Here is a 13,323-nt window from a genome sequence, read left to right on the forward strand (position 1 = left end):
CAAGAACTATCACTGATATCCTTAGAAAAATTAAAAGCTATTGTGGTATTGCATCTATAAAGTCAGACTAGAATCCTACAAAGAAAAAATACTCAGAGAGAAGAGTGAGAGAGAGCTGTTGGAATTTAAAGGAATGACATCAGAGATTTGTTTTTCACCTACAGAAGATTTGGAAGATGACGTTGAGAAATCTCCCAGAGTGTAGAGCACAAGGAGATGGAAAGTAGGAGAGAAAAAAGGAGAAAAGTAGAAGCCTGGTCCCAGGACGTCCAGTACCCAAATAACAGAAGTTCCAGAAAGAACAGTGAACAGAACTCTTGTTGTGTCACAGGATTCAACATAAATTCCACAAGCCACATGGTGTGGGTTAAGGAATATACTTTAATGAGGAAAGGTCAAGGTCAACAAGAAAAGGCCCGTGATCTCCATCAACCCATTTGTCCCTGGAGAGGTGTGCTAGGACCAGCAGGCTACTATATATGTGCTGTGGGTTTGTGTTCCATGGTGGGGACCCCAGGCCTGAGGGGCCCCTCCCTTTTAAGGCAGGCATGAGAACCACCTTCTCAATGAAGCACAAGCTTGGGCATTGTGCCATCTGGATAAGATGGCAGCCAGAGTTCAAACACAGTGTGAGGCAAATGAGGCACTCATCTCGGTGGAAAATTTAAGAGAGAACCTAAAACTCAGTAATCAAGATAAATTATATTTTAATATAATATTTCAAAATAAAAATTAATGTATAATTCAATATGACTCAGCATAGTGCTGTTACCGATCCTTTATTTAAATTTTTGTTTGATATTTTGTTGATCATAGATTTCTTTTTGCATTAATGTTGTTGTTTTTTAAATGTTGCACTAAATATCTCTTTCTCGATTACTGAAATTTGAGTGTCCTCTTAAGTCTTGCATCCAGGCACTCTAATCTCAGCCCTGTTACCATGTTTACTGTGTTGTCTGGGAAAGCCAGCTGCCAGCACCTGGACAAGAAAACCTCCCAGTTCCACTCAAAAGAGTTCAGTTGCAGCCCTGGCCACTGGGAGAAGTAGACTAAACTATTTAGAAGAAGCACTTTTGGACAATCATTGTGTCACAAGGATGTTCACTGAAGCAGTAGTCAGATAGAAAAGGGTTGAAATCACCTAAACGACCATCAATAGAAACTAGTTAAATTTTTAAAAAGAATTTCTATGCATCTGTAAATAGATAAGCAAGATATAAAAGGCGGGGGGAGGGGGTGCAAAAACAATTCATATAGTATGTCTCCATGTGAATTTTAAAGACATAATATATAATATTAACGATAACAATTCAGTGCGTTCTATGTGCCAGACTCATTTAACCCCCATTAACACACTGTGAGGCAGATACTATTATTATCCCCATTTCAAATAGGAAACTAAGACCCAGAGAAATTAGGGAACCCTTCCAAGGTCACCCAGCAGCAACTGGAAAGGCCAGGATTTGAACACATAGATAAATATTTGCGTATGTCCAAATATAACCCAAACCCTTAATGGTGGGATCTCTGCACAAGGAGATCGAGAGCCTAAGGTCCTTCAGACTATTTGAACTTTCCTTTTTTATAGTTAGGGTTTCCAGGTAATACAAGATACCCACTTACATATGAATTTCAGAGAAAGAGCAAATTAATTGTTAGTGTAAGTACATCCCATGCAATTTTGGGGATATATTATACCCCAAAAAATTGTTTCTCTGAAATTCAAATTTAACTGGGTGTCTCCTATTTTTATTTGCTAAACCTGACAACCTGCTTATAATGAGCCTTCATGAGAAGGCCAGCAACTCCCTGGGTCCTGCACAATGCAATGTCCATTCTCCGGCAATGTGCCATCATCTGATAAGGCCCTTTAACAGGTGGCCCACTTCAGACGCTGCAGCTCCTCCATTCAATTACCGCGTGTTAATTAGGGGTGATTCAGAAGCAACTGTGCCTGCAGCTCTGCCTTCTCCTGGATTTTCTGACTCAAAGGGAATATGCATTATCAACACGAGGAAATTCAGGGGTCCTCCAAAATACAGCTTGGCTCTCTCTCTGGCACCGAGAGGATCCCCCTGGGCCAGGCAGAGGGGCTTTTGTTCGTCAGGTATCAAGGGGCCTGTGGGGCCCTGGGGACAGGAACCGCACATCTAGGTCTTGCATCAGAATTTGCACGGGGTCTGCATCACACGCCTCGGAGCCTCGGGGACAACGGCACGTGCCGCCCTCCTGGGTCGATAGCGCAGAGCAGAGCAGGAGGTGTCCGCCTGACCGACGGACGCCGGAGCCTCTGCGATTCCCGAGGGAGGGGAAGCAGCTGGCCTCAGGCTCGGGTCCTGAGGATGCCAAACACCGTACCTCCCTTTGAAGGTCACTTACAGCTTACTGCATCCAAAAGAGCAAAGGGACATCACGGGCCTCGGCGTCCCAACGGGACTCGGTCTGTGTTCGAGCGAACGCGAGCCCCATTGTTGCAGAGCAGGAGCCCCACGGCAGGAACGCGGGCTCCTCCCGGGCTGCGGCGCCCAGCCCTGGGCACGCGCGCCCCCTGCAGGCCCCCGGCAGCATTGCCCGGGAGGCGCCGCCTGACTCGGAGCGCGGCCGGCTGTGCCCGGGCTCTGCCACCTTCGCTTCCAGACCGGTCATGGGTGGCAGTCACCTTTCACCTAGCCTGGGGGGGAGCTGCTTCGAGAGGAGAATGGAGGGTCTCCTCCAGGTGGGCACATGAAGGCAGTGCCCACAACATGAACTGGGCTCTAGAGATAAAGCAAGACATTCTCTCATGGATTAAAATTCCTGGCTCCTTGATGCATACGGCGGGCTATTCTGACAAAATTAAGCTCCTGGTTCCTTGTGTGGATGCCACCAAATCCCTGGTGAGGAATCCCGCTGGAACAAAGCCGTAGATGTTCTGACAAGGTGCTGGAGGCAGGCAGGTGGACACACGACACCCAGGCAGGGCCAGGGCCCAGGGCATTAAACAGCCAACATGATACCCTCAGCAGCACCCTAAGGTTGGCCTTTTCCTACCTACCGCTGCTCCTGGAGGTAACACCACACCCATTGCTGAGAGGTAGATTATATTTCGCTGCCGCCCAGCCCATCCAGACCAAAAGTATGTTCACAGTAATTAATGCTTAATTAGGTAAAAACAGCCATTACGGAATCAACTCGTAGCTTTCTTAGACAGCTGTGCAGAAATACGGCATTCCTGATTCCTTAGCATCTAATCTGGGAACAGATTTTTACAGCGAATGTGATTCGAGAATGGATTTATAATGTAAATATAAAACAGCCCTTCCAACATGCCCACCTCTCCCAAGCAGCGGGTAAGGAAAGATGAAGGAATGGACCCCTCATTGTATAGCTGAAGACATTCATTAGCTCAAGAACATGCAGAGGAGGCCTACAGTCTTGTCACAAGCCATTTACTCTGATGACAATTGCTCTCTATCACATACCTCCATGGTGGTAGTACCAAGGGATGAGTAAAAATAATAGGTTATATATGAGTCCTGCCAATAAATCGTCCAAACCCCTAGATATACCTGATGGTGCCACTTACGAAGGGACTTAAAAAATATAAATAAGGAGTTTTAAACTTACATTTATCCCTTCTAGTCTGCAATGAGTTTAAGCGCCTCAACTAGGGAATCTGCGAATTCTGTTGCTGTAGGTTCTGATAGCAGGTGCTGTACTGGGTTACTCCTTTAAAAGTGAGAAAAGAGAGGACAATTTTACTATCCAGGCTAAAGACTGAGGATCTTCTATGAGAAATATAACCAGACTAAGAGGAAAGACCTATAGATATTGACATCAGAGGTTTCCCAACAAAACACCCCAGGCAGATCATCCTCCAGCAAATTTCTCCACTGCTATGCCCCACCCGTGCTTTCAGAGCATCTCATCAGTTTTTAGTCTCCCGCTCTTAAAAATGAGCCGACAACCACGTTTAAAGCCTCTAACATAAAAAATAAAGATTAAAACTAACTTAAAAAAGAAATCGGATAAAACAGAAGCTATACAAGTGGGAAGGAAACTCCAACAGCAAAACAAAACAAAAAACACACCTATAACAGATCCTCGGAGACAAGCTATTGAAACCATAAAATCAGAACAAGATGTTGGTTAAAAAAGAATGGTCAATGAATAAAATTAAGTTCCTGGAAATTAAAAATGGAAAGAAGAAATTAAAAATTCATTGAAAGGATTGAAGATAACGTTCAGGAAATCTCCCAGAAAGAAAAGCAAAGAGATAAATCAACAGAAGTAGGAGAGAAAAGATGAGAGAAATAGACTAGCCCAGGAGTTCCAGGAAAAAAATAAAAGAGAAGGGGGGAGGGTGACACATTATTTTTTAAAACTAATTCTTTAAAATTTTCCATACCTTAAAGACATGAGTATTCACATTGAAAGAACCCACTCAGTGCTCAACACCAAGACTGATCCACATTAAAAAACATTGTTATGAAATTTCAGAACTATAGGGATAAAAGGAATATCCTTTAGGTTTCCAGAGAGAAAAACAGATCAGAAATAATCAGAAATCAGAATGGTATTAGATTTCTCAGTAAAAATATTGGAAGATAGAAGACAACTTGGAATTGCCTTCAAAATTGTGGAGGAGGAAGCCCTGGCTGGTGTGGCTCAGCTGGCTGGGCATCATCTGTGCGCCAAAAGGTTGCCAGTTGGATTCCCGGTCAGGGCACATGCTCAGGTTTCGGGCTTGACTGGTAGGGGGCATGCAGGAGGCAGCCAATGCTCACATTGATATTTCTCTCTCTCCCTTCCTCTCTCTCTTTAAAAATCAACCAAAAGTCTTTAAAAAACAGTTCTAGAGGAAAATTACTTCCAACCTAGAATTGTATATTAAGGCAACCTATCAATCAAGTGGAAGAATAAAATAAAAATAATTTCATAATTGCAAGGTTTCAAAAATGAATTTTTCATGCAACCTTTCTTAGGAAGCTACTGGAACGTATACTTCACAATAATAAGGGTGAATACAAGAATACAGAAGATAAGAAGACATAGGGCCCCGGCCAAGTGGCTCAGTTGGCTGGAGCATCGTGCTGTACACCAAAAGGTTGTGGGTTCAAGCCCTGGTCGGGGTGCATACAGGAGGCAACCAATGAATGTCTCTCACATTGATATTTCTCTTTCTTTTCCTCTCTCTCTAAAATCAATTTAAAAAAAAAAAATTCCTTGGGCCCCAGCCAGTTTTTCTCAGTGGTTAGAGCACGGGCCCGTGGACTGAGCGGTCCCGAGTTCAAGTCTGGCCAAGGGCACATACCTGGGTTGCAGGCTCGATCTCTGGCCCTGGTCGGGGTGCGTGCAGAAGGCAACCCGTTGGTGTTTCTCTCTCTCTCTCCACTTCCACTCTCTGAAGAGCAATGGGAAAAATATCCTTGGGTGAGGGTTAAATATATATATATATATCCTCATATGAGGGTTAAAAAAAAGAAGGTATAGACTCCAGTAAACATGAACTTTGCCGCAGAGGGATGAAGGGGCTCTTCAAGACAATGGAGACTCCAAAGAGAAAGTGGAAAGAGGCCTCAGGATGTCTGCTGTGTCCCAGGCGGGGGTGAATCCAGGCTCTGTGGAGTCTTAGGCTTATACAATTTGGGGGTCCTCTTTAAGAAAATAAGACACAGCCCGGCCAGGCGTGGCTCAGCTGTTGAGCGTTGACCTAGGATCCAGGCGATCAGGGTTCAATTCCCGGTCAGGGCACATGCCCAGGTTGTGGGCTCGATCAATGACTCTCTCATCATTGATGTTTCTCTCTCTCCCTCTCCTTTCCTCTCTCTGAAATCAATAAAGATATATTTAAAAAAAAAAAAAAAAAAAAGAAGACACAAAATTACAAATACAAAATTAGGTGTGCAAAAGAATATTTACGTAGACTATGAAAAGAAATGATAAGAAATTACAATGTTGGAAAGCTGATGACTATCAGGAACGTCTCAAGGTCCGGAACACTGGACTACGTCTGAGTTAACTGCCTGACCCGTCCTCTGATACTTTTGTCTTCTATAGTTCTCAGCTGCATAACTTACCTCCCAACAGTTTACTATGAAAATGTTTAAACCTATAGAAGAGTTGCAAGAACTTTTTAAGAAACACCGTATATCTACCATCTAAATTCTATGCTTAACATTTTACTCTCCTTACTTTGCCACATACGTATCCATCTATCCCTCCCTCTAGCCATCCATCAGTTCATCTTTTTTTTTTATGCAGTAGAGATGGAGCAAGTTGCAGATGTCAGTACATTTCCTGCCAACTACTTCAACTCGCATAGCATTAATAGGAGATCAATATTTTCTACAATTTTGACTTTTAAAGTTTGAGAAAAAATTACAAGATGAAATGTAAAAATATTAAGTGAAGGCTGTATGCTTCTTTTCTCGTTTCTTCGCATGGCAATAATTTTGTAATATTTTTCTGCAGAGAGAACAGGGAGATTATTCGGTCCATTTTGAAAATGTTTAACCAAAATTTGTTTTTATTTTTGAGAGTAGGGATGTATAAAATAAACAACTTCACACATACATAGGACTGTCTGTAATATTGCTACAGGTTTAAGCAGAATTCTGATAGCTCTGTTTATGTTAATAGAATTTTAAAAAGAAAAACTGTACAGCGCATTTATAATTATACGTGTTGCATTATATTTCTGCTGGGAAAGAACTGAATTGCTGAGGACTGAATCCATTACTTACAATTTCTGACATCTGATGAAGGGACAAGAAAATTTCACAGGCTAGCTTCTGGCTGTACTTCAGACCTTGTTTCTCTGCCTCTACTCATCTCCTCCTGCTGCCAGGGACACAGGTCATCGTTATAACCTTTGACCCTGCACCTTTGGGCTACAACCCGGGATGAGCTAGCACAGGAGGGAAGGATATTCCTGAAGCAATTCCTACGGGCTCGGCTGGCACTGATCTAACTTAATGCAGATGTGATGCAAACTACATAAAGAAGTCCAACTGAACTTAAACTGAGTGGATCTCCAACTTACTTCCCTTGCTTGGATCCCAAAACTTCAATGTGAAAGAAATGTGACAGATGGAAAGCTGGATAGGAAAGAGATAGCAAATCGAACCAATCGCAATTAAAATATCTTACTTTGCCAATTTTACAAAAGTCCCGATCATGTGGCTACATTGCTAAAGCAAATGAGGGCTCCTGAGGGGTAAGTTGCATTGGCTTCACGGGAAACCCACTGCTGGTAACAGGAAACCAGCCCATTTGGAGCAGGTCAGAAAACTCCAGGAGAGGTTTCTACAAGATAAGATTTATAGGCAACTGGATGCGTCTCAGCACAATGAGAGAGATTTAGCAATTGGTGGGTAATCAGTCGGGGCTTGAATATGCTGGTGTGTTCAGAGGAAACTATAAAAATGAAAAGTAAGATAATTATTAACTCCATGGAAAACAAAAGTTGTTCAGGAAGAGATAAGTCATCATAATTTACTCTATGACTCAGATATAAATAACTTTTATCAGCGTGATAAAGTAAACTCTGGAAACTTACCTAACTGCATGGCAATAGAACCATATTAGGAGGAAGGAGGAATGGGGTGGGTGGTATACGGTGGGGCAGAGGCTGGAAGAGAGTGAAGTCCTTAACTTCTATAACAGAAAGTGCATAAGTTATGCCCAAAATGAGAGAAAAATCAAGGAGCAATACAGAAAGCTATTTGGAGGCTATGGAAGCTGCTAAAGTAATTCAAAGCGATTGCCTCTGAGAAGGGGGAGGGGACTGGGGACTGCTTTGGTTTTTTTCCTTTTTCTTTTATTTTTTTTTAAAGTTTTTAAAAATTTATTTTAGAGAGAGAAGGGGAGAGAGAGAGAGAAACATCAATCAGTTGCCTCCTGAATGAGCCCTGACAAGAATCGAACCTGCCACCTTCGGGCACATGGGACGACACTCAACCAACTGAGCCACACCAGCCAGGGCTTCTTTTTCTTTTCTCTCTTTTTTTAAAAACAAATTTGTAGAACAATGTAACTCTTGAAAGTTGTGCTTATGTGAGTATACCTTTGGGATTGATAAAATTTTAGAGCTGAAACCCCTAGATTATAGGATATGAGTGTTTTTTAATTTCTAATTTTTGTCAAAATTATCATGGCAAGTCATCAGAAAATTTTAGAACATCAGGAACAAAGAGAGAATCCTACAAACCTCCAGAAGGAGAAAACACAAAGACAGATCAGAATGGCACTGGATGTGTCAATCTTTAAAATATGCATTTAAGATCATATTTGTTATATTTTTATCCAATATTTCTAAGTATTTGTGTTGGGAGTGGTGGTGGCTTAGTTAATACAGTTTGTCTTGTTCCCAGAAGAACTAAAATATGAGTTCAATAAAGGTAGAGACCCTGTTCATGCATTTATTCATTTTCCTGTAAGTGTCCAGAGCATATCAGGTGCCAGAAATCCACATTGATTTTTAACCTAATAATGCTTCATTATTTTCCATGGCTGCATAGTAGTCCATGATATAAATGAATCATAATGTATTTAAACTTATTGATGAACTCATTGTCTCTTTCCAGTGTTTTGTATGACTAAAATAATACTGAATGAAATTCCTCATTCATATAGATTAACAAACTTTTCAAAAGGGTAGCTAAAGGATAAATTCTTACAAGGGAGTTTATTAAATCAGAAGGAATAATAGGAATGGTGAAGGGCCAAAGGAGCAAAGTGAGGCTCAGAGTGGACAAGACCATGGAAAAGGTCCACTTGGGTGGTTACCTATCACACCCAGGCACCCAGAGCCAATTAATTTGGGGGGAATTTCTCAAGGAAAAGGGAGCCTGGGTTTTGGCCTACTATACATGAGCTTGGTTATTTTAATTATGAAAAAAATAATAAGTTAATTTCCCTAGAAATGGATATATAGGGGGAGCAACATGGAAGAAATACGAGCCTTGGACTTAGAGAAACCTTAGTTCAAATGCCAGCTCTGCCTCTAATCTATGTGACTGAATTGATTAGCTATTTATGCATATAAAACCACTTCTAGACTCAGTGGCTTCAAACGACATTTAGGCCACAATTCTGCAGGCCAGCAGTTTAGGCCAGTTCTTCTGGTGTCCCTGCATTCCCTCAGGTGCCCGCAGCTCCCCGCAGGGCAGCCCAGAGGCTCTGCCTCCAGAGTTGGAAGCTGTCTGTTAACCTGGGGACCTCTGTTGTCCGCGTGGTTTGTCATCGTCCAGCAGCCTGGCCCTAACTTGTTCTCATGGGAAAAGCAAAGGTTCAAGGGGGAGGGTGGGAGAGTGCGAGAGCACATCTCGGGATAGAGGCGGTGCACTGTCGCTTCCACCTGCACTCTGCTCTCTAAAGCAAGTCCCAAGGCCAGCTCAGGTTCAAAGGACAGAGAGAAAACAGACTCCACTCAAAGACGGGCAGAGTCACCCTGCAGGGAGTGGGTGCTGGGCGGCCATTAATTAGGGCCGTAAAACTGCAATCAATCTGCCACAGTGACTTGGGGCAAGTGAGCTTACCGTTATGAGTCTCAGTTTCCTCGTGTTTTAACTGAAAATAACAGAGATCTGAAAGGGTTTTAATAAAGAATAGAAATAATATACCTGTTACTATTACTAGTGAGCATAGCATATATTAACTTATTTGAAAACTTTTTGCCATAAAGTTATAGCTTTCTTCTTGCTTTTGATTCAGTGCAAGTCTGTTTCATCCCCAGGGCCTTTGCACTTGCTGTTTCCTTTGTCTAGAATGCTCTTGTCCCAGACCTTCATGTGATTAGCTGTTTCTTTTCACTCAGGGCTCCGTACAATTCTCCCGTCCTCAGATATGCCTCCCCGACCAACCTAAAGCTCTTACTCCCACTTCACCCTCCATAAATCTTCTATATTTCCTGTTAACATGCGTCAATGTCTAAAAATAATAATATATTCATTTGCCTGTTGTATTCACTGATTTATATCTCTGTTAGTAAAAACTCAGCTGGCACTTGGAACTCAATGAAATATTTGTTAAATTAATTACTTAACTGGTCATTGAATGGATAAATATGGCACTGGGTTAGCTTTGGAGGGAATGGCACATATGTTGGGAAAATTTTCCTAGGTGTACCGGAACCGACCTCCAAAGGTAGACAGGGCCATGAGACCCAAGAAAGGGGCTGATAACTTCAGGATTTTAAAAAGAGCTTATTAAGGGAACTTATGGACAGAAGCAAGACTATGGATGTCTGCACCCAAACGGGAATGGTGGCTCGATATAGGCTATATAGCCTCCAGGAACACAGGTGGCTTGTAGCCAAATGGCAAGGGCTTTTATAAGAGCTATATGTTCCAAAGCAGTAAACAACTTAATGGGCCTACTTCTGTGTTAAAACATTCCTTTCAGTTGATCTGGGCCCACCCCTCCTGGGGTGAACTGGTCATCACTGAGAGCACTTGCTTCCTAAGGTGGTGTCATGGTCAAGACAAGCACTAGAAACCATTTTGCCTAACAGCATAGATTGGTTACTTTTGTAGGGGGAGAAATATGAAATCAGGTGAAGATTTATGATCTTCTCTGGGTCTGGCGAGAAGCCACAGTGAAAAGCCCTGCACAGGGAGAATGCCCTGGGTGCTTGGGAATGTGAGGCGGCCACCCCATGGGTTTCTTACACTCCCGTCCACCCCAAGCCTCACGTTGCTCCTTTGGCCCTTTCACCAGTCACATGATCCCTTCAGACCTAGTAAACGCCCTTGTGGGAATTTATCCTCAGGCTATACTTAAAAAGAGTTCGCCCATCTATATGAATTGGGAATTTCAGTCAGCATTATTTTAATCATGCAAAACACTGGAAACAGCCAATGAGTTCATCGATAAGGTTAAATACATTATAGCATGGAATTCTATGCAGCCATGAAAAATAATAAAGCATTGTTAGGTTAAAAGTAATATGAACTTCTGTTTTATTCATCCACTTAATAAATATTTATTGAGCACCTAATATGCTTCAGAGACTGTTCTAAGAACGTGAATACGTTAATAAAAACAGGGTCCCTCCCTTTACTGAATTCACAATTTAACTAGTTTGGAAATATGACAAACTTTATTACCTAACTCACCACCACTCCCAACACCAATACCTAAAAATTTTAGAAGAAAATATGATAAATATGATCTAAACTGCGTATTTTAAAGGTTGGCACAGCCAGTGCCATTCTGATTCTGAAGCCCTTTTTTTCTTTCTGGAAGTTTGTAGGATTCTCTCTTTGTTCCTGATGTTCTGAAGTTTCTCTATGATTGCCATGATGTCACTATTTAAGACAACTGTTCTAGGTACTAGATGGGCTACCTCAGTCTAGGCTCATGTCTTTCAGTTCTTGGAAATTTTCTTGAAATTTTTTCTTCATAATTTGTGCTCATCCATTTTGTTGTTGTTAATGTTCTCTCTTTTAGAACTTCTATTATTCAGAGTTTTTGCATTTTTAATATCAAAGAGCATTTTTTGTTGTTCCTGGATGTTTCTTTTCCCCAGCCTCCTGTTCCTCTTTCATGGATGTAAAACTCTTCTCTTAGTCCCAAGAATTCCAGTGGCATTTTTGTTGTTGTTGTTAACCTTCACCTAAGGATATTTTTTCCATTGATTTTAGAGAGAGTGGAAGGGAGGGAGGAGGGAGAGAGAGAGAGAAAGAGACTGACATCAATGTGAGAGAGGCACATCGATTAGTTGCCTCCCACACTCGTCCCAACAGGGGCCGGGGATCGGACCTGCCCTTAACCAGAAATCGGACCTGAGGCCCTTCCCTGTGCGGGCTGACGCTCTAACCATTGAGCAACAACCGGCCAGTGCTCCAGTGACATTTTTAAAAGTTCTTTTCAACTCTGACTTGTTTCTGTTTCCTTCTTTCTCATATTTTTTAACCTCTCTTTTATAGACTTTGCTCAAATATCTGTGCACAACTGCTCCCCTGCTCATAGTTAAAAATGGGTCACTAAAAAGATGACTGGGAGTTCTTTGTACATGGGTGAGATGATCTGACTGTAGCATTTCGTTGGGGTCTGTTATGGACTAAATTGTGTCCCTCTCCCCCAAATTCACAGGCCAAAGCCTTAACCCCCAGCGTGACTATATTTGGAGACAGGGTCCTTAAGGAGGTAATTAAGGTTAAACGAGGTCATAAGAGTGGGGCCCTAGTCCAATAGGACTGGTGTCCCTATAAGAAGAGGAAGAGACATCAGAGAACACACACACACCCTCTCTCTCTCCACACACACACACACACACACACACACACACACACACACACACACACACACACACAAAAGGCCCTGTGAGGTCACAGAGAGAAGGTGGCCATCTGCAAGCCAGGAAGAGAGGCTTCACCACAAACCAACCCTGCTGGCACCTTCATCTTGAGCTTCCAAATTCCAGAACTATGAGAAAATAAGTTTCTGTCGTTTAAGCCACTCAGTCTGTGCCACTGCTATAGCAGCCCGAGCAGTCTAACATAAGGCTCCACGCCGCGGCGGGTTTTCCTCCTTTCGGGTTGGCCAGTGTCCCTGGACAACACTCTTTCAAGCTCCTGCCTGGGGGGTTATAAGCAGCCACTGGCCTTCTGAGAGCGAGGGGAGCCGCACCGGGGTGAGCCCCGTCAGTGTGCACGCCCTGAATTCACGCCCTAGCAGTCGGCACAATGTCCCTGCCTTAGCGGTACTTGCTGCCTCCAGGGACAGCCTGCCCCGAGGACAAACCTCCAGGCTCTTCCAGGATGGAGATGGGGTAATCTAGCTTCTTGCCATACAGACTTTCAAATAGTCTTGTTTTTAATCGTCATTTCACCCACTTTCAGAGTAACTCAGCGCTTCAAGTTTCTAAGTCTTGCGGAGCTGGGCACACGGATCAGCTGGATGTTGGGCTGCCCTGCGCCGGCGTGGACTCAGTATTCACCCACTTGCTTTCCATCTTTTCCAAAATTTTGGTGCTGTCATTCCCACTCCTAGTCTTTCTTTTTCCACCTTTACTGTCACGAGGTATTCAATACGTCGTGTTTAACTGGAAGTTGGAGCTCTGCTTTTAATGCCCACATGGGAACACAGGTCAAGACCTTAGGTCCAAGAAACACAAATTGACAGTGAGATCCCCACCTAAATCCAGGGCTTTCAAAGCAATGTAACATCAGTGAAAAAATAGACTCACTGGAGCAGAGAGAAATGACAAGGAAGCTTTTAACCTTCACTCTGAGTAGGAAAAAGAACTCTCCCTTAAGAATTTATGAGCAGAGATAATGCCACACAATTGAATTAATGTGAGTAGGAAAGCCTCAAGCCAAGAAGCTGACATAAAAA

This window comes from Miniopterus natalensis, chromosome 5 (assembly GCF_054644295.1).
Source record: "Miniopterus natalensis isolate mMinNat1 chromosome 5, mMinNat1.hap1, whole genome shotgun sequence".
Lineage (NCBI taxonomy): Eukaryota > Metazoa > Chordata > Mammalia > Chiroptera > Miniopteridae > Miniopterus > Miniopterus natalensis.